Genomic DNA, 23,154 nt, shown 5'->3' with positions numbered 1-23,154 from the left:
TGGTGAAAACAACTTGAGGGAGATCTAGGTGGTGAAAACGATTTGAGAGTGATCTAGGTGGTGAAAACGATTTGAGAGAGATCCAGGTGGTGAAAACGATTTAAGAGAGATCTAGGTGGTGTTAACGATTTAAGAGAGATTCAGGTGGTGAAAATGATTTGAGGGAGATCTAGGTGGTGAAAACGATTTGAGAGAGATCTAGGCGGTGAAAACGATTTGAGGGAGATCTAGATAGTAAAAACGATTTGAGAGAGATCTAGGTGGTGAAAACGATTTGAGAGAGATCTAGGTGGTGAAAACGATTTGAGAGAGATCTATGTGGTGAAAACGATTTAAGAAAGTTCTAGGTGGTGAAAACAATTTAAGAGATCAAGTTGTTGAAAACGATTTGAGAGAGATCTAGGTGGTGAAAACGATTTGAGAGAGATCTAGGTGGTGAAAACGATTTGATAGATATCTAGGTGGTGTAAACGATTTGAGAGAGATCTAGGTGGTGTAAACGATTTGATAGATATCTAGGTGGTGTAAACGATTTGAGAGAGATCTAGGTGGTGTAAACGATTTAAGAGAGATCTAGGTGGTGTAAACGATACAAGGGAGATCTAGGTGGTAAAAATGATTTGAGGAAGATCTAGGTGGTGTAAACGATTTGATAGAAATCTAGGTTGTGTAAACGATTTGAGGGAGATCTAGATAGTAAAAACGATTTGAGAGAGATCTAGGTGGTGAAAACGACTTGAGGGAGATCTAGGTGGTGAAAACGATTTGAGAGAGATCTAGGTGGTGTTAACGATTTGAGAGAGATCTAGGTGGTGAAAACGATTTGAGAGAGATCTAGGTGGTGAAAACGATTTGAGAGAGATCTAGGTGGTGTTAACGATTTGAGAGAGATCTAGGTGGTGTAAACGATTTGAGAGAGATCTAGGTGTTGAAAACGATTTGAGAGTGATCTAGGTGGTGAAAACGATTTGAGAGAGATTTAGGTGGTGTTAACGATTTGAGAGAGATCTAGGTGGTGTAAACGATTTGAGAGAGATCTAGGTGGTGAAAACAATTTAAGAGAGATCCAGGTGGTGAAAACGATTTGAGGGAGATCTAGATAGTAAAAACGATTTGAGAGAGATCTAGGTGGTGAAAACGATTTGAGAGAGATCTAGGTGGTGAAAACGATTTGTTAGAGATCTAGGTGGTAAAAACGATTTGAGAGAGATCTAGGTGGTGGAAACGATTTGAGAGAGATCTAGGTGGTGTAAACGATTTGAGAGAGATCTAGGTGGTGTAAACGATTTGAGAGAGATCTAGGTGGTGTAAACGATTTGAGAGAGATCTAGGTGGTGTAAACGATTTGAGAGAGATCTAGGTGGTGTTAACGATTTGAGAGAGATCTAGGTGGTGTAAACGATTTGAGAGAGATCTAGTTGGTGTAAACGATTTGAGAGAGATCTAGGTGGTGTAAACGATTTGAGAGAGATCTAGGTGGTAAAAACGAATTAAGAGAGATCTAGGTGGTGAAAACGATTTGAGAGAGATCTAGGTGGTGTAAACGATTTGAGAGAGATCTAGGTGGTGAAAACGATTTGAGAGAGATCTAGGTGTTGAAAACGATTTAAGAGAGATCCAGGTGGTGAAAATGATTTGAGGGAGATCTAGGTGGTGAAAACGATTTGAGAGAGATCTAGGCGGTGAAAACGATTTGAGGGAGATCTAGATAGTAAAAACGATTTGAGAGAGATCTAGGTGGTGTAAACGATTTCAGGGAGATCTAGGTGGTGAAAACGATTTGAGAGAGATCTAGGTGGTAAAAACGATTTGAGAGAGATCTAGGTGTTGAAAACGATTTGAGAGAGATCTAGGTGGTGTAAACGATTTTAGAGATATCTAGGTGGTGTAAACGATTTGAGAGAGATCTAGGTGGTAAAAACGATTTGAGAGAGATCTAGGTGGTGAAAACGATTTGAGAGAGATCTAGGTGTTGAAAACGATTTGTTAGAGATCTAGGTGGTAAAAACGATTTGAGAGAGATCTAGGTGTTGAAAACGATTTGAGAGATATCTAGGTGGTGTAAACGATTTGAGAGAGATCTATGTGGTGAAAACGATTTGAGAGAGATCTAGGTGGTGGAAACGATTTGAGAGAGATCTAGGTGGTGTAAACGATTTGAGAGAGATCTAGGTGGTGTAAACGATTTGAGAGAGATCTAGGTGGTGTAAACGATTTGAGAGAGATCTAGGTGGTGTAAACGATTTGAGAGAGATCTAGGTGGTGTTAACGATTTGAGAGAGATCTAGGTGGTGTAAACGATTTGAGAGAGATCTAGGTGGTGTAAACGATTTGAGAGAGATCTAGGTGGTGTAAACGATTTGAGAGAGATCTAGGTGGTAAAAACGAATTAAGAGAGATCTAGGTGGTGAAAACGATTTGAGAGAGATCTAGGTGGTGTAAACGATTTGAGAGAGATCTAGGTGGTGAAAACGATTTGAGAGAGATCTAGGTGTTGAAAACGATTTAAGAGAGATCCAGGTGGTGAAAATGATTTGAGGGAGATCTAGGTGGTGAAAACGATTTGAGAGAGATCTAGGTGGTGTAAACGATTTCAGGGAGATCTAGGTGGTGAAAACGATTTGAGAGAGATCTAGGTGGTGAAAACGATTTGAGAGAGATCTAGGTGGTGAAAACGATTTGAGAGAGATCAAGTTGTTGAAAACGATTTGAGAGAGGTGGTGAAAACGATTTGAGAGAGATCAAGTTGTTGAAAACGATTTGAGAGAGATCTAGGTGGTGAAAACGATTTGAGAGAGATCTAGGTGGTGAAAACGATTTGAGAGAGATCTAGGTGGTGAAAACGATTTGAGAGAGATCTAGGTGGTGAAAACGATTTGAGAGAGATCTAGGTGGTGAAAACGATTTAAGAGAGATCTAGGTGGTGAAAACAATTTGAGAGAGATCAAGTTGTTGAAAACGATTTGAGAGAGATCTAGGTGGTGAAAACGATTTGAGAGAGATCTAGGTGGTGTAAACGATTTGAGAGAGATCTAGGTGGTGTAAACGATTTGAGAGAGATCTAGGTGGTAAAAACGAATTAAGAGAGATCTAGGTGGTGAAAACGATTTGAGAGAGATCTAGGTGGTGTAAACGATTTGAGAGAGATCTAGGTGGTGAAAACGATTTGAGAGAGATCTAGGTGTTGAAAACGATTTAAGAGAGATCCAGGTGGTGAAAATGATTTGAGGGAGATCTAGGTGGTGAAAACGATTTGAGAGAGATCTAGGTGGTGTAAACGATTTCAGGGAGATCTAGGTGGTGAAAACGATTTGAGAGAGATCTAGGTGGTGAAAACGATTTGAGAGAGATCAAGTTGTTGAAAACGATTTGAGAGAGGTGGTGAAAACGATTTGAGAGAGATCAAGTTGTTGAAAACGATTTGAGAGAGATCTAGGTGGTGAAAACGATTTGAGAGAGATATAGGTGGTGAAAACGATTTGAGAGAGATCTAGGTGGTGAAAACGATTTGAGAGAGATCTAGGTGGTGAAAACGATTTGAGAGAGATCTAGGTGGTGAAAACGATTTAAGAGAGATCTAGGTGGTGAAAACAATTTGAGAGAGATCAAGTTGTTGAAAACGATTTGAGAGAGATCTAGGTGGTGAAAACGATTTGAGAGAGATCTAGGTGGTGAAAACGATTTGATAGAGATCTAGGTGGTGTAAACGATTTGAGAGAGATCTAGGTGGTGTAAACGATTTGAGGGAGATCTAGGTGGTGTAAACGATTTGAGAGAGATCTAGGTAGTGTAAACAATTTAAGGGAGATCCAGGTGATGAAAATGATTTGAGAGAGATCTAGGTGGTGTAAACGATTTAAGAGAGATCTAGGTGGTGTAAACGATTTAAGGGAGATCCAGGTGGTGAAAATGAGAGAGATCTAGGTGGCTAATATTTGAGAGAGGTGGTTAAAAAAATAGAGATAATTGTAATATTGAAAACATGGGTCGCGACCCCTTCGGGGGTCGAATAAGCATTCGTCAGGGGTCGCCTAGGACCATTGTAAATTCATGTTTTTAGTCTATTTATCATTAACTTTTTTTTGTCATTTCTATTAAGCATATAAGTATCATAGTTAGTATACATTTTCATTAGTGATGACAGAACAAAGGGACATTATTCATATTATCTTCTTATCTTATATAATACAGACGTTACTTCAAAAAAGAAGATGATTACGTCCTACGCGTCAGGCATTTAGTCATGCATATTAACCAATGACTTAAATTCTGCCAAGTCACTGGTTTTCCAGGCTAGCTCAGGCAACCCATTCCATGCTTTAATAGCACTAGAGAAGAAGGAGTATTTGTACGAATTTGTCCTAGTATATGGGATTGATGCAATGGTACCATTTTGTGTCTTTCATAGTATTTTATTAAATATTGTTTTTGTATTTGAAGATTATGGTTAAGTGTTTCATGTATAATTGCTTCTATACTTTTGCGTCTTCTGTCCTGAAGGCTTTCTAAATTTAGTGATTTTACTAAAGGTGTTACTCTAGTCGAATGTGAATATTCGTTTGTTATGAATCTCACTACTCTATTTTGTGTCTGTTCCAGTTTTTTAATGTTTTCTTGAGATGAGGGGTCCCAAACAGAGGATGCATATTCTATTATTGGTCTAACCAAGGTTAAATAACATTTTAGTTTTATGTTCTTATTTGATTTATAGAAATTTCTTTTAATAAATTATAATGCTTTGTTTGATTTTTTTTATAGTTTCATCAATATGTGGATTCCATGTCTACTCCACATTTATTATAACACTTAGGTATTTTGCGTTTTTAACCTGTGTTACTGGTTTACCATGAATACGATAAGTGGAATCAATTTGTTTTAGCTTTTTTGTTACTATTAATAACTGACATTTTTCTGGGTGAAAAGACTTACTCCGTTTTTATTCCTTTTTCTGTAATTCATCTAATTCTCTTAGTAAAATTTCTGTATCTTTGTCACAGTCTCAGTTGACATTGTATGAGTTAATATTCACGTCATGTTAAGAGTTTAAAAGACACGTGAAATTCCTGATGTAGAAAACAGGAAGTAGAATGAATAAAGCCGACTTTGAGTTCAGTCAAGTCAGTCAAGTCAGGGAAGTCAAGTGAGATACTTTGGACCGGGTGGTCAAGTAAAGTGTTATCCTCTGTAGGAGGCAGTCTAGTATATTTTTGGTCCATAATGGACAGTAGCGACTTAGAAAAGTCTGTAGTGAATTCAGTTAGAAAATAACTTGTGGGCAGTTGTTGCCAGTGCTCCTTTTGAGACATGTATTAGTTAATCTATTTTTCTGCACAGTGTTACCCGCTGAGATGCGGACGTGATTTGTAACTAACATATATTGGATACATTTGATGCCGCTGTTATGCGGATAGGATTGTTTATTATTTCTTAACTTGTAGCACTAACAAGGAGTGCAGTATTATTATTATTGTAGTAAAATAAACTTTATATTTGTCTGCTGAAACGGACTTCAGTCAGTTTATAGTATTTGTCTTGTCACGTGTCAAGAGTACTCCAGGAAGCAAGATCCCAGCATTTCACGACATTCGCAGTCTGCAACATTACACCATTTAACCTTCATTTACAATATTGTGTTCTATATATTATGCAATCATCTGCGAATTATCTGACCTTTGTTCCTGAACTAATGCAATTTGGTAAATCGTTTATGTACATTGCATATTGTAGTGGACCTAAGACTTTTCCTTGAGGTTTTATTCTTATAAATTATGAAACGATGTTGACCTTTTTTTAATTAAAAAAAAAGTGAGGCTGACATATTGAAGAAGAGAGATTTTTTACCAGAGGATTAAAAAATAAACTTTGAGTTACTGAGTGTAACATCATTGTTTAAAGGTAGACAATTTTTTTCCATTGATAGTTACAACTTTGAACTGAGTTTAATGTGTTTAACGTGTTCTGCTGGTTCACACTGATCTGACGTACTTCTCCAGACGCAAAGTTCTATTTTTAGCGGCCCCCGAAAGGGGAAAAGACGCTATTAGTTTTGTGTGAAATATCTGTCCGTCTGTCCGTCTGTCCGTCTGTCCCGTTTAGATCTCGTAAACTAGAAAAGATATTGAAAATTCGACATCACAATATTTTAAGTTCTGATGCAACGCTACTTTTTTTTTCCTGAAAGCGAAAAATCTAATTTTTAAAATCAATTATGCAAGCAGTTTTTTAACGAGAAAAAGCAAATTAGTATGCATTATAAAATAGACCTAACTTAAAACAAACAGTAATCTAAAAAGTACATATTCTTGAATATTTTTTTTTTGAGGATTCGAATATGTAATTGATTAAGTAGCTAACACTTGAGGATTAATTCTGTGGATTATTTGTGTTTCTGTGGTTTATTTTGTGATTCTGTGGATTTTTGTGTGTTACTGTTTAGAGTGGACGGCGCGAGGGTTGTGTAGTAAAGTATTGTGTAGTTTGTAGTGTAGTTATCGTCTCTTTTCTGTCTCTGTACTTGTGATAAACCCTTGTAAAAATGTCAGTTAAGACATTTTTTATTGAAAAAAAGGACCTGGATGGTGGACTTGTCCACTCCCCAGGTACCTTGCTTCTAAAGCTGTCAGGCCAAGGGGCTGTTAAGGCCACTATGGCGAGCCTAATAGAGTGCCTGAAACTAACACCGGACGAAGTGAGTTCTCTCTATCGCTTCGAGAACCCCTTTGTCTGGTTCCTGGTCCCAACATCCGCCCGAGTGAGAACCCGTATACTAGGGAAATCATTCGGGAATGATAAGGACTTCAAGGTAGATGTCTGTACCTTAGAAGACGAAAAAATCAGGGTTACCCTTCACTGGGTAGCACCAACCATAAACAAATCAAAGATAGGAGAAATCTTTGGAGCCTTTGCAGAAGAAGGCTCCAAGATAGAGCCAATCAAGCTAGGCAACTCAGATAAGTGGGCGGCTTGGATCAAACTCCGCAAACAGACTGAACTCCCCCATTATATTCAGTTACGATATGAGGACGATCCGAGGACCTACAAGGTCCTCGTGACCATCCCGGGACGTAGACAACAGTGCTGGCATTGCGGACAGGACCAGCACTGGTCAAACCAGTGTCCAAATAGGGCGAACCCCAGACGGGACCAAAACCCCACAGAAGGTGCAAAGGAGGTAGGAGGGAAAATCTCCTATGCCATGGCCCTTAAAGGGGAGGGAGAGAAAAAGCAATCCGAGATTGATCAACAGCTAAAAAAAGATGGCTTCACAATGGTTGAAAGCAGCAAAGGAGGGGGAAAAAAACAAATAGAAGCTATGGGAGCTACTCCAAGTGGTCTCCCCCCACCTAACAGCCCTGAAAACAAATCTAAGCAAAGTAAAAAAATTAAAACATCCGGAGGGGCAAGTTCAGCACCCACCACCCCAACCAAAATAACAAGAAAGAGGGCCCTCTCTCTCTCTTCCTCATCAGAGGATCTAAACGAGGATCCCCGGGTAGAGGAGGAGAAAAGAGAGGAAGAACAGTTCAAGCTCGAGCTGAACTTTCCAGACTCCCCGTCAGTGCTAGTCATAGATGAGGGCGAGGACCCTAACACACATTCAAACACATAAACAACATAGCAACTCTTAAAGATAAAACGCATACACATACAATAGAATAACAAACACGCAAACCAATCTCACACACTCATGGCAGACATCAAAATTTTGACACTCAACATCAGAGGGCTTAACAATAAACACACATACATAGCACACCTCACAAGGAAATACAAGCCAGACTTTATCTTTCTGCAAGAAACCAACACACAGTTAGAGTACAAGGCCAAAAAAGCAGTCTCTCTTATGGGCCTCCGGGAGGGTTATTTTAGTTTAGGTAGAAAGCCACGAGGGACAGCCATTTTACAAACATCCAATAGGTTTTCAATCACACACTCATATCAAGACAATAGCGGAAGGATAGTAATAATTAGGACAAGCTCACAAAAACACACATACACGTTAGTCAACATTTATGCACCCGCTCAAAAAAAAGAGAAACACGAGTTTTTTGGAATGCTAAGTGACATTCTACACACTCAGTACGCAGGAGAAAATTTGATAGTAGGGGGTGATTTAAATTACATTGATTCCCAATTAGACAAGCAAAACACAAACACAGAGGGTCCTGCTCCTCGTGTAACAATTAAAACGCATGACTATTTGGGGGGAGTCATCAAGGCTTTCCGGTTAGTAGATGCCTATAGAGAAGTAGAGGTCACGGGCCGGGTCACCACGTTCAGGGACAAGGCACACCAAATAGAAACACGGATAGATAGAGTGTATGTGCCAAGGGCGTGCGAAACAAAAAGTGTAACACATCTCATAGAGACGTTACAATATACAGACCACAAAGGAGTCTTAGTGGAACTGCTGAACCCAAAACTAAAAAAGAAAAAACAAAAAACACCGATCTGGAAATTTAACAACGACCTCCTAAAAGACCCGCTCTATTTAAAAACAATCGCAAACCTCCTCAAAAATATAATACATGACTCAAACACACCCCATTTCAAAGTGACACAAATATGGACGCTAATTAAAAGCTCCATTAAGCAGCAAAGCCAAATACTGGCCACACTAGTTAACTCAAAAAGGAAAAAAGAAGAGGAAAGACTTAAAAGTTTACTAACACACGAAGAAGGTGAAGCAGCCAAAACACATATACTAACACAACTAGAAGAACTATTTAACTATCAATACAAAGGAGCGGAATTGAGGTGCAAAAGTAAAAAAATAACCGAAGGGCCTAACAAACTTTTTTTATCAGCAGAACAAAACATTCAAATTGACAGAACTATTGACAACATTGTTGATAGTAAAGGAGAAATTATACACGACCTGGACAAAATAACAGACACATTTACGAAACACTTTACTAATTTGTATGACAAGGAACAGACGGACGACAACGCACAAAAATTATTTTTACAGAACTGCAAAGAAATACCAATTACAGAACAGATAGAGACAGACGCTCCCTTTACGCTAGACGAACTGAGGGCTGCTTTAGATACAACACAAAACAACAAATCCCCTGGCCCAGACGGTCTGACGTTTGAATTTTACAAAGCCTTTTTTCCCCAAATAGGACCCCTACTATTAAATCTATACAGCGACATGTTAGTGACAGAACAGTTACCTAGAGATTTCAACTTAGCATACATCACACTTCTACCAAAAAAACAAGAAAACAACACCTCACCTAGCGACTTTCGACCGATCTCACTTCTAAACACCGACTACAAACTCCTGACGAAAATGATTTTTTTAAGACTAAAACCCCTCATACCACACTTAATAGGACAGGACCAATACTGTAGCAACCCAGACAAAAACATCGACGAACTTAACCATTTTTTAAGAGACATTATATATTTCTGTAAAGACAAAGACTTGAAAGCAGCCCTCTTTTCTATTGACCAGGAAAAAGCCTTTGACAGAATAGACCATGATTACCTTTTCAAAATACTAGACAAGACGAAGATAGATGGAAGAATGAAGAAATACATAAAGCTAGTTTACACTGATGCCACAAGCAAACTCATAATAAACCAAACCCTTAGTGGCAGTATCCCTATTAGAAGATCTGTTAGACAAGGGTGTCCCCTTTCTCCCTTTTTATACACCCTTTGTCTAGAACCCCTTTTAGAAACCATCAGGCTAGATAGTGGAATCACGGGGATAAAAATCCCAGGCCCCACGCCCGTAGTTAAAGTTAAAGCATACGCTGATGACACCACCCTTTTTCCCTCCTCAGAAAAAGACATAGCCGCAATCATAGATAAGTTTATTCAATTTGGGAGGGCAAGCGGGTCAAAAATCAACATAAATAAATCTTGTATTATGGGATTGGGCAGGTGGGAAATCCCCTTAAACATCCCCTTTAACCTTAAAATAGAGAAGGCAATTAAAATATGCGGCATCACGTGGACAAGCAACCCAACATATTACCACACACAGCAGTGGGAAAATATTTTAAACAAAACCAAAAACACACTTAAAAGATTTCATTATACAGCAACTACTATATTTGGTAGAGCAATACTAGTAAACAACCTGGTCATCCCGAAGATAGTTTATTTAGCAAACATCACAGAACCTCCACCAACTTTTATACCAAGCATAAACACAATCATTAGGAATTTTATATTTAAAAGCACTATCAGGAACATTAAACACACAACACTTATACAAAACAAAGAGGATGGGGGGATAAACTTACAGGACATCAGAACCAAAATACAAGCACTAAGATTAAAATACATAGGACAAGTAGCCAAGAACCCAAACAATTTTCCATTAACAATATACTACTACGGCTTAAGGTTAAATAAAATAATTCCAATAAAAAATGACACCCCACACCACTTTGGTACAAACACACATCCATTTTACAGATCCATATCAAGAATACTCCCCGGCAATGAACATCTAATACACAGTCAATTAAAAGACACATATACAACACTTAAGAAACAGTTACAAGAAAGATTATTCAATAGGATCAAATGGAGTAGAGAGTTAGGTGTAATAGATTTCAGAGACACTTTTATAAATCTACACAGCAAACACATTACACCCAAAGCCAGAGAAATAACATACAGACTAATCTTCGGGATGACCCCTGTAGGAAGTAAGAAAAGAAATGTACACACATGTGTTTTATGTCACACAGATAATGGTAACAATGAAAGCCATATGTTTTTAAAATGTAAAATATTTGATAATGTTAGATGCACTATGAAAGTCCTACTAGAGGCAAACTGTAACACCAATGTTAACCTTAACCTAGCTATTGTTTTAAATAAATTGCCTAAAATCAAAAGTAAGATGATTCATAAATTTAATCTAATAATAGTGAGTGAATACAGAAGTCTTGTGTGGCACAGTAGAATTAAAGTTGTTAATAACAATGTATCTTTAAATCCTTATAATCTAGAGTTAATATTTAGAAAAATAATTGAACATAGAATTGATAATTATACTGGTTAGATAGAAATTGTAATTATTGTATAATTTATTGCCCTTGACTAAATTGTCAGACCTCAGAGATAAAAATCTAAATACTGTAAACTGTAATCAATCTGTAAAGTTACTCTATTTGTATTATGTCAGTTAGTTTAAGTGGTTATGCGAGTGTGTGAGAGTGTGTATGTACCTGGGTTAAAGAGAGTTTGGGCTAAGAGATGCGGGATAGGAATCAAATTGAACTTTATTTATCTATGGAAAACTACAAAGAAACTGTCTTTTAAAGGGAAGTCAACACTTTTGAAGAATTATTTCTCCCTCGCGGTTACGTCCTCTTTGATCACATGATCGGAGAGCATGTCACAAGTCAACATCAAGTGTGTCTGTACAACACTCACAGAACACGGCAAGCCCGTGGACACGTAACAAGAACTCTATGACAATGTCTATATCTTAGCGGCAGCCTCATCCTAGACATACTGGGAAACAAAGGAACAAGAAAACAAGACGCAACTGAATGGAGCCTGCGAAGAGACTAGAAACAAAAATAACCAAAACCAATAATCCTAAAGAATATAGACAAGGGCAGACAATTGAAAGTCAAGAATCTTTTATGAATAATGTAATAGTTTAAGACAAATTAACTATTTTTTATTTATTTATCAATTTTTTTTTTTTTTTTTTTAAACCCCTCGTAATGAGAGAAAAAAGAATCCTTAATCGACACCCCTATCCTGAAATAATTTACACATGACCCTAACAGAACCCTGAACAATTGTGATACAGCAGCACCTTTGCTTGGTTAACTATCCCAGAACGATTCTAACAGACCCAAGGGCCACCTTGATGATGCTAGAGTAGCCCTCTTACATCTCAAGGAGACCTTTAAAAATTGTCGTGAGAGGGATTAACCTGTTCCCTGATCAGTCTTTTTAAATATACAAGGCAGCTGTATAAAACCTATATTAGCTTGCCTTGCCTAATTACTTGCTACTACCTGGGAACATAGCATTGCTACAAAGTCAATTTCCGGAAAGATTGTTAATGTTGCTGTGCAGCTTTGTTAATGAACTCATTTATGTAGAAGATTGTTACTGTTAAAGCAAAAATACTGAGGCCACTTATCAAGGAAGTCCTTTCTCTCTGTATTACTTTATAGAAAAGATATTGTTCTGTTGTGTAAAATTAAATATTATTATATGTCTAAAATACTATTTGACGAGACAGAATGGAGGCTTAGGATGAAATCAGTCACTTTTTCCTCTTCGTACTACCACCAAGAGCAATACATTATGTCCCCTTTAACCATAAAGTGACAATGACAATGCCAAGTGCTTAAAAGGAAACATAAACTAATTGGATACAATCACACTACAGATTTCCCTTTGTTTCGTTTAATTTTTTTTGGAAAATGTCTACAAGATAAGATAACTTAAATTCAGTTTGACTACAATTGAAGGCGTTGTCAACTAGTGGATATTAAATGAATTGTAATTTCTTGACCACTCATGTTTTATTTTTATTTTTTTGAAAATGACTACAAATTAGTAGATATTAAATGAAGTGTAATTTCTTGACCACTATTGTTTTATTTTTTTTTTTTTTTTTGAAAATGACTACAAATTAGTAGAAATTAAATGAATTGTAATTTCTTGACCACTATTGTTTTATTTTTACTTTTTTGAAAATGACTACAAATTAGTAGAAATTAAATGAATTGTAATTTCTTGACCACTATTATTTTATTTTAATTTTTGAAAATGACTACAAATTAGTAGAAATTAAATGAATTGTAATTTGTTGACCACTAAAAAAAAAAAAAAAAAAAAAAAAAAAAAAAAGAATAAGAGATTGAGCCTTTTCAAAACAATTAATTTACTTATAAGAATTCAGTTAGGCCTGGATAGTAGCGGTAGCTGAGTGGTAAAGCACTTGTCTTCAGAACCGAGGGTCCCGGGTTCGAATCCTGGTGAAGACTGGGATATTTAACTTCGGAATCCTTGGGCGCCTCTGAGTCTACCCAGCTCTAATGGGTACCTGACATTAGTTGGGGAAAAGTAAAGGCGGTTGGTCGTTGTGCTGGCTACATGACACCCTCGTTAACCGTAGGCCACAAAAAAACAGATGAACTTTACATCATCTGCCCTATAGACCACAAGGTCTGAAAGGGGAACTAGTTAGGCCAGGTTCACATCTAACTTTGTATTCACTTGCACCTATCCGTTGGGGCACTACACAAGATCTGTCAACCTTCTTTCTCCATTCTTATCTCTCATTTGTCTTTGATATAATTTCATTCGGATGTTCTTTCTGAAAATATTGAAGCCTGCCTGGGAGGACCACATAGGGGGCCGATTTTAAGTTTGTGTTTCCACACAAACTGTCTTTGTAACCTTGTTTTTTTGTAATTTTTTGTCTTCGAGAAGTTTTTTTTTATCCATAAAGCAAAAATACAGAAAATTGACGACCTGGTAGCCATCTCTGTCACCTTGAACAATAAATGTTTCAATGTCAGTATCAACTACATTGTGCCTCGATTTGTTTGAAAATATGCATTCGTCCAATTGAAACTTCAATAAAACTGGATGAAATTAAAACACACCTTGCCAACTTTATCTGCTTTCTATGAGGTCTGACAGACCGACTACAATGGTAATTTATGGTAAAGAACATTTGCAAAAGCTAGTACAGTTACAAATCTACATGACATCGTGTTAACATTTTTTAAAAGTCAAAGTTGAAGACATCTCAAAAGGAGTTTATTGAGGTCATCAAAAGCGATGCAGCTAAAAATGATTGGTTTTCAATGGCAGTGACACAATTCTGGATCACGTGTTTGTCTCATTTTGAGATTGTGTTGCGCATTCTTCGTCCAGCAGATTTATATCTTTGCGAAGCAATGTTTTCCAGCCTGTTATTTAGTCTAAATAAAGAAGTGACTTGATGCTGAAGATGACATTTATTTTTCTCTTACCTATACTCCCACACGAATCCAATCTCCCCACTAACGTTGGCGTATTTACAAATGTGTAGCAATGCAGTGACTATATTCTAGCATCTTTCATCTTTCGCCATATATTCAAATAGTTACACAAGTCTGTGCACAGGAATATGGTGAATACGCAATTGAAAACTTAATAAATGCAAGTCATAAAGATAAAACTTTTTGTTAGCTAATTATTAAAAAAACACATTTATTTTTACACTAATTATAATTGCATAAAGCTTTTGATATTTTCAAATTCAAACAATGAAAATGCATGTCTCATAATTCAGATATAAACATTACGATAACGACTTTACTATATTAGCAATTTCCATTTACCTATTATCCAAAAACAAAAATACTGTTGGGGGGTCGATGCCTAGTGGGGAATCGTATTAGGGGGTCGCGGCACTAAAAATGTTGAGAACCGCTGTATTAAAGGATAATAAACTTGGATCAAATCTTAAACATAGAAGAACTCTATGGTTTTATGTCTACTAGCCTAGTTCAAAGTCTCTACTTTGATACAAAGTTTATTCACGAATGTGTAGATCTACTTGCTAGACTACATGTGTTAGAAAACCAATGTTTCTTCCTTTTGGTGAAATGTGGAAACGTTATTTCTAGTCTGGTGATCATGAATCGTCCATGAAGCATAGTGCTATCGGCACTATATGAATTGAACCTAATTTTTGTATTACTATTTCATTTGGAGCCGCCCTATTCACTTTGCCCAGTGCCTCCATATTCGCTTCACCTATGTGCTTCAATTGTAATGGCCAGGAAATTGAGTTTCTGAAGATAAAATGTGCAGGAATAAAGCGGACCTCCCTGAGTGAGCAAAAGGCGCCCCCTCCCCTTACGCTTAATATGGGGTTGTGGAAGGGAGGGGGGTAAAAGGAACCCTTTAGTTTCTTTACTTGAACATTTTAAAGTCTTTAAAGCCTAACAAAAGAAAACATGCATTATCTGTTTCAAAATTTTAATGATTGCGACGTTTAAAATTACAAAAAGAAAAAAAATGTGTAAAAAGCATCAACAATCATCTTACAAATAAAGTTAAATCAATGTTTGTAAAGAAAAATGATACTGATTTTTTTTGGAGGGGCGCGGTTGACAACCTGAGCTAACCGCACCGGATAACACTGACCCTAGTTACGCTACTGGTCATGTGACCAACGAGCTAGTAATTCTTTTAACATTGATATTATAGAAAATCGTTAGAGCTGTTTTTTGATATCAGGGCTCACCTTCCCCCCACCCTTCCGCCCACCTTTGCTGAAGTCCTGACTTGAGGTAGTGTAGAAAAATACAACATATTTTTTTAAATTTCTAGCATTAGTTTCTAACTATACTTTCTTCGTGGGTAGAGAATGCTGCAAGTTGAGTGCGTAGAAGTTTGGAAATTATTGAAACTAGCAGCGAAATTGAAGCACTATCTCGTTTATAAGTAATATGAGTTCTATTCTAGACATGTGATTGTTATGATTATGCCATGCATACCTCCATTTGAGTTCAGCCGTTTTAAATCTTTAAAACCAAGCTCGTAAATTAAGTACTTGTATATTAACTTCGGAAAATCCTACCTCCTCTCGTTGATGCAGATGTTTAGTCACAGGACTTTATAAACACATAATAACAATTTCTGCCTTGAGCATAGCCCATAGACATATATTATATATGCCTATGGCATAGCCCCTTCTGTAATGTTAACATCCATCTCAGTCTAGTCACTAACAGCGCGCACCTTCTGGACCAGCCTAGATGGTGGTGTGCATGGCAGGGCTTATAATAATTACTTCATTCTCGAGTTTATGTTGTTTTTAGATCTTCTTCTCGTTTAAACTGTTGAGAGAAGAAGAGAATTATATATATAGATGCTGGGATAATGTTTGGAAAACTGAATGAAAAAGCTAAATCACGTGTTGACACAGACTTGAAAAGTTTTTATGGAAAGCTTTTGAAGGACTGGGAAGAACTGGGTCTCACAAATATAAAAACCTAGACATGACTCTCCAATTGCAATTATTCAGAGTATTCTGTCATCGAAGATCAAGTGTCGAAAAATAAAGTAAATTTGAAAAACAATTTGATGCCTATATCTATACTGAGCGCCTAAAGGCAGCACGGAAAACCAACTCCTAGATACCCCCTCCCCCCCCCCCACCGGTCCACAAGTGAGATTGGACCAAAGCGCTCTGAGCCCTGCTATAAGCATGAAAGTAGCGCTATATAAAACCTATAAATATATATATCTTGTGTACTCTCACAATTGAAAGAGAAAATCGCCAGTATTTTGATAGAATTGCATTGTCCAACATGTCTATTATCTTGTTTTGAATCTTGTTTTGAATCTCTAGGGCCTTGCTTAACTGTTAAATTTCAAGAATCATAGCAATTTAAAATAAAGCCTGGTCTGGGTTTTTGTATAAATATAATGCTGTTAACTTTCTTTAGGAACTATGAACCTAGCTTCAATATGATATGTATGGCTAGTCAGTGAATGACACTACTCCACAATTAATTCAGTCATCTCTGTATCTATCTATTGGTTTTGCTATTTATTGCAATAGCACAAACCAATTCAACTTTCTTAACCAACCCTCTTTACTCTTTCTCTCTCTCTCTCTCTCTCTCTCTCTCTCTCTCTCTCTCTCTTTCCGATTCCTGATATACTATCAATAGTTTTATGAACATACTGGGAAAAAAAACAATTGTCACCACAAATGATTGATTAGAACTAGCCAACCACATAGATGTCCTCCCCAAGTTCTCACGAGCGCCCAAACTGGCATGAGTAATAGGCCCAGGTGCAATGAACCCCCTTTTGCGCCATTGTGGCTATGGGCCCTTAATGGTCGTGGGCCGAGGGTTCATCGAACCACTTCGCGCCATTGATGCTACGCCACTGATATATATATATATATATATATATATATATATATATATATATATATATATATATATATATAAGAAAACGTTTTGATTGAAACATTGGATTTAGGTCGATAAGCTTTTTTTTATAGCTTCGTTACAAATTACTATAAACTAATTCCAAGAGCGTAGTCAAGAGAGGTTACGGATTTCTACCAGTTGCTGGGCTCCATTAATAAAGTACTGTGACTAGTCATCTGCCGCTATTGAAAATCGCTTAATGTGGCTCAACAAAGATGGCTAAGACAGATTTTAGGAGTCAGTTATAGAGATCGGGTGTAAATCAAGGAAATCCTATGCCGAACTGGGAGTCGACCCCTTAGTTAGGTTGTGAAGAAGCGTCGCATGAGGTTTGCGGGACATGTTCTCCGACAAAATGAATTACGCATAATAAGAGTTGCGATGACATCCTAGTACAACTTGGCGCCACACTTTCATGGAGGTCCTTAGAGCAGGTGGGAAGAGGCTTCAGACATTCGAAGTTACAGCTTTTTGTGGAAACAGCTTGCGCGAAATGCACCGAACGGCGCGTGAGGGTCTACGTCAATAAGAACAGCACATTAGGTTTTTGAAATAAAACTTTTTTAATAGCAGAAAAATGCACTGTAGATACCTCAAATTATGCATTTAGTTGGCTTTCAATACCGGAAATAGTGCTTGGCGGCGGCGCTACAATTTTTCCACTAACTCCTGGAAGAACATATTCTAAGGCACAATAAACGTTATCCGAAAGAATGAAGTGTCATACACACACACATATACATACATACATACATACATACATACATACATACATACATACATACATACATACATACAAACATATATATATATATATATATATATATATATATATATATATATATATATATATATTGCGAAAAACAAAAACTTGGCTACGCCCATGATCATACCTATAATACTTGTACATTTTAAATTATCTATAGTTTGGGCATATTATTACACCCCAAGTGACACTAGAGAAGAAAGGACGATTTCCGCCCAAGTCTAGGACCGGCCTCGTAAAACTTGGCTGCATACATTCATGGCGAACACTGATTGATAAGAGGCCTCATACATCACATAAGGCCGATCTAGAATCTAAGGAGACAGCATGCCGTCCTATTGGTCGAACGGTGCGGGAGGATCATACTATTTGAGTGAACTATTGGTATGAACGTAAATTTGGTTAGCTATCATTGTATTTATAAAGGTAAAAAGGAACTGCACAAAGTATAACATTATTATTATCACAGTTTTACACACAGTTTTATGAACTGTAATATAAAGCGTGGAAAAACATTGCTCTAATCTGGAGGCGCACCAAAAATTTATTTCTGTGCTGTGTAGGTCTAAATTTAGATCTGTATATACTTTAATTGAACTGGAGCACTAGTCACAGCTGAAACTGTCTCGCCTAAAATCTATTATCAAGAGACTTCTCAAAGTAATATTATCGTACATTTTATTGTAATTTAAGATTATCTGAAACGCGATTTATTATTTATTAGTCAATAGACATATAATTGTCTTGATTATGTCTAGTATCTTTATGTAATAATTTCATTGTGAATAGAGTGTCATTATAAAAACACTTGTATGTATATTTATTAATGATTATAGAGTGTGATGTGACGTAATAGCATAGCCTATACAAATCTATTATTAATATGTTGAGTAAGTAAAGTAGCTATTAAAATACAGTTATTTAACTATTTTGGTTCACAAACTGATTTCTGCACACATTAAGATTGGACCGCCCCTATCACTCAAAGTATAAATGTCGGGGGTTAGGGTGTTAATGCAATCACCTCTTCTCCACCCCACCTCCCCAACCCCAAGATTCGCCACTGGTGCTGATACAGTTTTGGATCACTGACATCACAGAATCTGGTTACGCTACTCTGCCTCAACGCAAGAGGGAGCGATTAGGTTAAAAAAGTATTCAAACAAGACTCCGCTAAGGGAGTGTGAAAGCTTTACATGTTTGTTTAGGAGCTTCCACGATATTGTCGATTATCCAATTATCAATTATTAGCCCTGCACGGTTAGCTTGGTAAACTATAGGTAAACGTTGGGGGTTCCCCTTGTGCTCGGTCTTGGATCTAGTCCGTAAGTTCAGAGTAACTGACTGTAAATAGATGTTCTAACTATGGACATTGACTTGGACCTCTACAAGACAGAGCGATGTTAATATGCTGACAAGACTAGTGTTCCAAGAGCAAAGTGAGGGCATCTTGGACACAGGAAGGCTGTAGTAACTAGGTAAGTTTCTTTAGATTTCTTCACTTTCTTCGCGCTAAATCCTTTTTTTTTATTATAAAGATCATAACAACTAACTCTGTCAGTCTGTCTGTCTGTCTCGTAAAAACTTTGAACATGCTGTTTCTCCCACACCCAATCTCGGATCTAGATGAATTTTTGCACAATTATTTATTTAACCTGACAACACAAGAATCAATTTAAAAAAAAAAAAAAGCAAATAAGTAAATTAAATTTTGGTAATTAATTTTTTTTTTGGTATCTCGAACAAGGGAAAATATTGTACTTGAATGAAGTGGTGGTATAAGCTGAATTAGTCCCCTTTATAGGCGCCGCTCTAGATTGAAACAAACAATATATAACTATCAAATCTTCTGTAGTTAAAGTACCCCCCACTAGCAGAGTTGGTTAGCACCATACAAAAAAAACCTTTCTTCGTCTTTCCTCTTTCTCCAAGTTTCCCAACTCTTCCAGATGACAGAATCATAGCGTATTGAGAAAACTAATAGCATGAAACAACGCTAAACAAAAACAATTGGTAAAACTATTTCTAATCGCAAAGATTTATGTTGTTGATCTAGATCAATGTTTCCCAAACTTTTTACCTATGTGTACCCCTTTTATAATTTTTGTATTGCTGAGTACCCCTCGCCCCTCCCTCCCCCCCCTCCTGCCATAACACTTTAATTTATTAGCAGAACATAAAAATCATAAAATCAGCATAGTTAATGAGGTGCAGACCAACAGAGCTTAAGGAAATAGTGAACTGTTTTCTACATACCAATTATCCTAGCAATCAGTGGATCAGAGTTTACACGGATGGCTCATCCCATAAAGCCACCACAAATGGAGATGCTGGAATACTTATCGAATGGCCAGAAGGAAGAAAAATAGAAAAATCGATTGCAACTGGAGAGCTCTCTGACAGTCACAGAGCAGAAAGGGAAGCACTAGCACTAGCTGCTACCATGCTAGCAAATCATCCAAGTTCCCCACACAGTCAGGTTGTCTTTCTAACCGATGCGAAAACAACCCTCCAAAGCTTGCAAAACTCTGATTCCTCTTATATTAAAAACCTCAGAACAGCACTTACAAAGCTCAACAACAACAGCAAAAAAAACTGTTATTCAATGGATACCAGCTCACATACAACTAGCAGAAAATGAGAAGGCTGACACACTCGCCAAGAGTGGGAGAACTAACACACTAATAAACTCTGCACTCTATTCAGAAGAATTGAAGAAATAAATTGTAAATAAAATAAATGAGAAATGGACGAGCTCTCATCCAAATCACAAGAAAGATGACGCTTACTATAAGCTATCCCGACAAGACCAACGTCTAATCTTTCCACTCAGGACCGGACTCAACAGAATGCGACAACATATGTACCGGAAGCTCAAAATTGGAACCAGTGAAATCTGCCCATGTGGAGTGTCACCAGAGAATGCCGACCACATTCTCCAAAACTGATCTCTTTACCAAGAGGCTAGTATAAAACACTGGCCCCATAACACCCCACGAGAAAAAAAACTATATGGAGAGCTCCCTGATTTGGAAACCACTGCGCAGTTCATCTCATGTATTGGTCTAGTCATCTGAACACTCCAACATAACAATGAGAACGAAGAAGAAGAAGAAAATGAGGTGCAGCGCGTGCCCTTTTAAACTCTTCCCGTCAAGCCTGGGGTACGCGTACCACACTTTTAGAATATAATGATAGTAGGATATAATCCAAGTTTATTTAAAAAATTATGTCAATTGAGCTTTTACGATAATTAGAAACTGTATTTAATTCTAAATAATAATCTGTCATTTGTTTTTAGAAAAAATATTAAAAAATATTTTAAATATTTAAAATAAAACATGACTATGGCTACTTTTGCCTCATTGAAGATACATAAAGTGTCTAATTTTCAAAACACTATAACTTTTTTTCTAATTATCCGATTTTAGATTTGTTTTCACTGTTACAGTTCTTTTTTTTTTTTTTAACAAAATACATTTTTTTAAAGACTTATTTTATTTGAAAGCTTCAATTTCATTGGTTGAAATTAAATAGTCTAATAGATATTCTCTCTATCCAACAAATCAGAACGTTTCTTACAAAGCCTCTTTAGCAGCCATTTTGTTTACAATTTGTATCCACGTTTTGTTGTTGCTTTGTGACACTGTTCATTTCTCTACATAATATTACTCTACTATTCATTCAAGTGTGTTTTAGTTTATTGTATTTAATATTATTTAAATAAACAATGCCAAATTCATACAAAGATCTTCCTAAGAAGAGGAAATTCCATGGTAATAGGTTTTTTAAAAAACTTGGGCTAGATCTAGATCTAGATCAGGGGTGGGCAACCTTTTTCCATTGAGGGTCACATTAAAACAAATTTTTGGAATGGAGGGCCATATATATATATATAGTGGGAAGCGTGGTCGAGAGGCCAAGTGCGCTTGAACTTGGCTTGGCTACCTATAGAGGGCTCGAGGTTCGACACCCGACTCGGGCAGAGTTGTGTTTACTGAGCGCCTAAAGGCAGCACGGAAAACCAACTCCTTGTAACCCCCCCCCCCCCCCAACCGGTCCACAAATGAGATTGGACCAAAAGCGCTCTGAGCTTGAAAGCATGAAAGTAGCGCTATATAAAAGCTATAATAATAATAATAAATAATATATATATATATATATATACATACATACATATATATAAATATGTATACTCACAACTTAAGAAAAATACACTAGATAAATGTGTATAATGTCATTAAATTCACATTTACACTGGTACTGTATTTTACATCAACTTTTCATTTCTGTTACACTCCCAATTGAGGAATAACAAGAGTAAGCGATTTCTGAAAGTGATTTGAAGTATAGTTTTTACAATTTTATCATTGTCCTTTTATATCACATTTACATACAAATGTAAAGTTGTACGTAATCTGAAATATTTAACTTTTTACGCTCAAACAAAATGTTTCGGAACTGCTGAACTAGCTGTTATTGTTGTGACTACAGATTACAGTCAGTCTGCATTGACCTGTGATTACACATGTTATTTTCAAGACAAAAATAACATGTTCACAGATCTATGTGGACCCAAATAATGTAAACATTTAGAAACAAAGTTTTTCAAAGTTTGGAAATGTAACTTCTGGCACCCGCAAAATTCTATAGGAAAAAAATTGACTTGAACGTCTCTTTTAGATCGTAATTTGCTTGGAGTTATGTCGCTTTGGAGCTGAATCAGCGTCTTCGTTAGATGGTGAACTTAGTGTATTGAAAACTGGTTCCAGGTTCTCGACGTCTTAAAATTTGCTTTCAATTTCCTCAATGGAGGAATCGAAATAGGTTTTCTACTTTTCAACCATTTCACTAGAAATAGTTTCACCTACCAGCAAAGAAAAATGATAAAGGCTGTCTTCACTCGCTTGCCTGGAGAACTAGAAAGATTTAACATGCACATATATTTCATGTATTGTACAACATGAAGTCTGTCTTCCACTCTTCATTAGAAGTATTACTTACAAAGTCACAGTTAATGTCCTTCATGGGTCATACCATTTTCTTCCTTGAGCTTCCATATATTCTCAATACCTTTCCCATGCTAAGGCAGTGGATACTACTGTGGTACTGAACATCGGAATGTTTTGTTTCCAAAAAAACAAATACTTCTCGGTACTACCTGTAGTTATGACATTAGCAGTTGCGATATAGTATCAGTAATATGTTTGATTAGGTTAGTGCAAACGTTTCTGTTTCGAGTTTATGGTTGGGATATTGTTCATTAATTTATAAAAAGAAAAAAAGAAACTTTTTCTCTGTCAAAACAAGGGTTCCATCAGTTGTTATACTTGCCATCTTCTTATAAGCCAACTCAACACTTTCAACACAGTTCTTCATAGCATTGAATAAATACTGGTTTGTGTTTGTGTCTTCCACTGAATGTTTCGAAATATTGCC

At 36.8% G+C, this 23,154-nt stretch overlaps 2 protein-coding genes across 6 annotated transcripts in view; one reads left to right on the top strand and one right to left on the bottom strand.

Moving 5' to 3' along the window:
* Positions 1-15,708, bottom strand: part of LOC106057488 (organic cation transporter protein-like) — a 36,529-nt gene extending 20,821 nt beyond the window's left edge. For 2 of the 4 annotated variants that reach the window (XM_056033247.1, XM_056033250.1), the window contains exons 1-2: positions 15,581-15,708; positions 13,983-14,105 (exon numbers count right to left, since the gene is read on the bottom strand). The gene's annotated coding sequence lies outside the window, so the exon portion shown is untranslated. The remainder of the gene's footprint in view (positions 1-13,982; positions 14,106-15,580) is intronic. The other 2 variants (XM_056033248.1, XM_056033251.1) reach the window with 1 other exon arrangement.
* Positions 15,709-18,512: 2,804 nt separating this feature from the next.
* LOC129926988 (uncharacterized) overlaps positions 18,513-23,154 on the top strand; it is a 51,369-nt gene continuing 46,727 nt past the window's right edge. For both annotated transcript variants that reach the window (XM_056033986.1, XM_056033985.1), the window contains exon 1: positions 18,513-19,193. The gene's annotated coding sequence lies outside the window, so the exon portion shown is untranslated. The remainder of the gene's footprint in view (positions 19,194-23,154) is intronic.

Source organism: Biomphalaria glabrata, chromosome 6 (assembly GCF_947242115.1).
Source record: "Biomphalaria glabrata chromosome 6, xgBioGlab47.1, whole genome shotgun sequence".
In the NCBI taxonomy this organism is placed as follows: Eukaryota; Metazoa; Mollusca; class Gastropoda; family Planorbidae; genus Biomphalaria; species Biomphalaria glabrata.
This window is presented reverse-complemented; position numbering and strand designations above follow the sequence as displayed.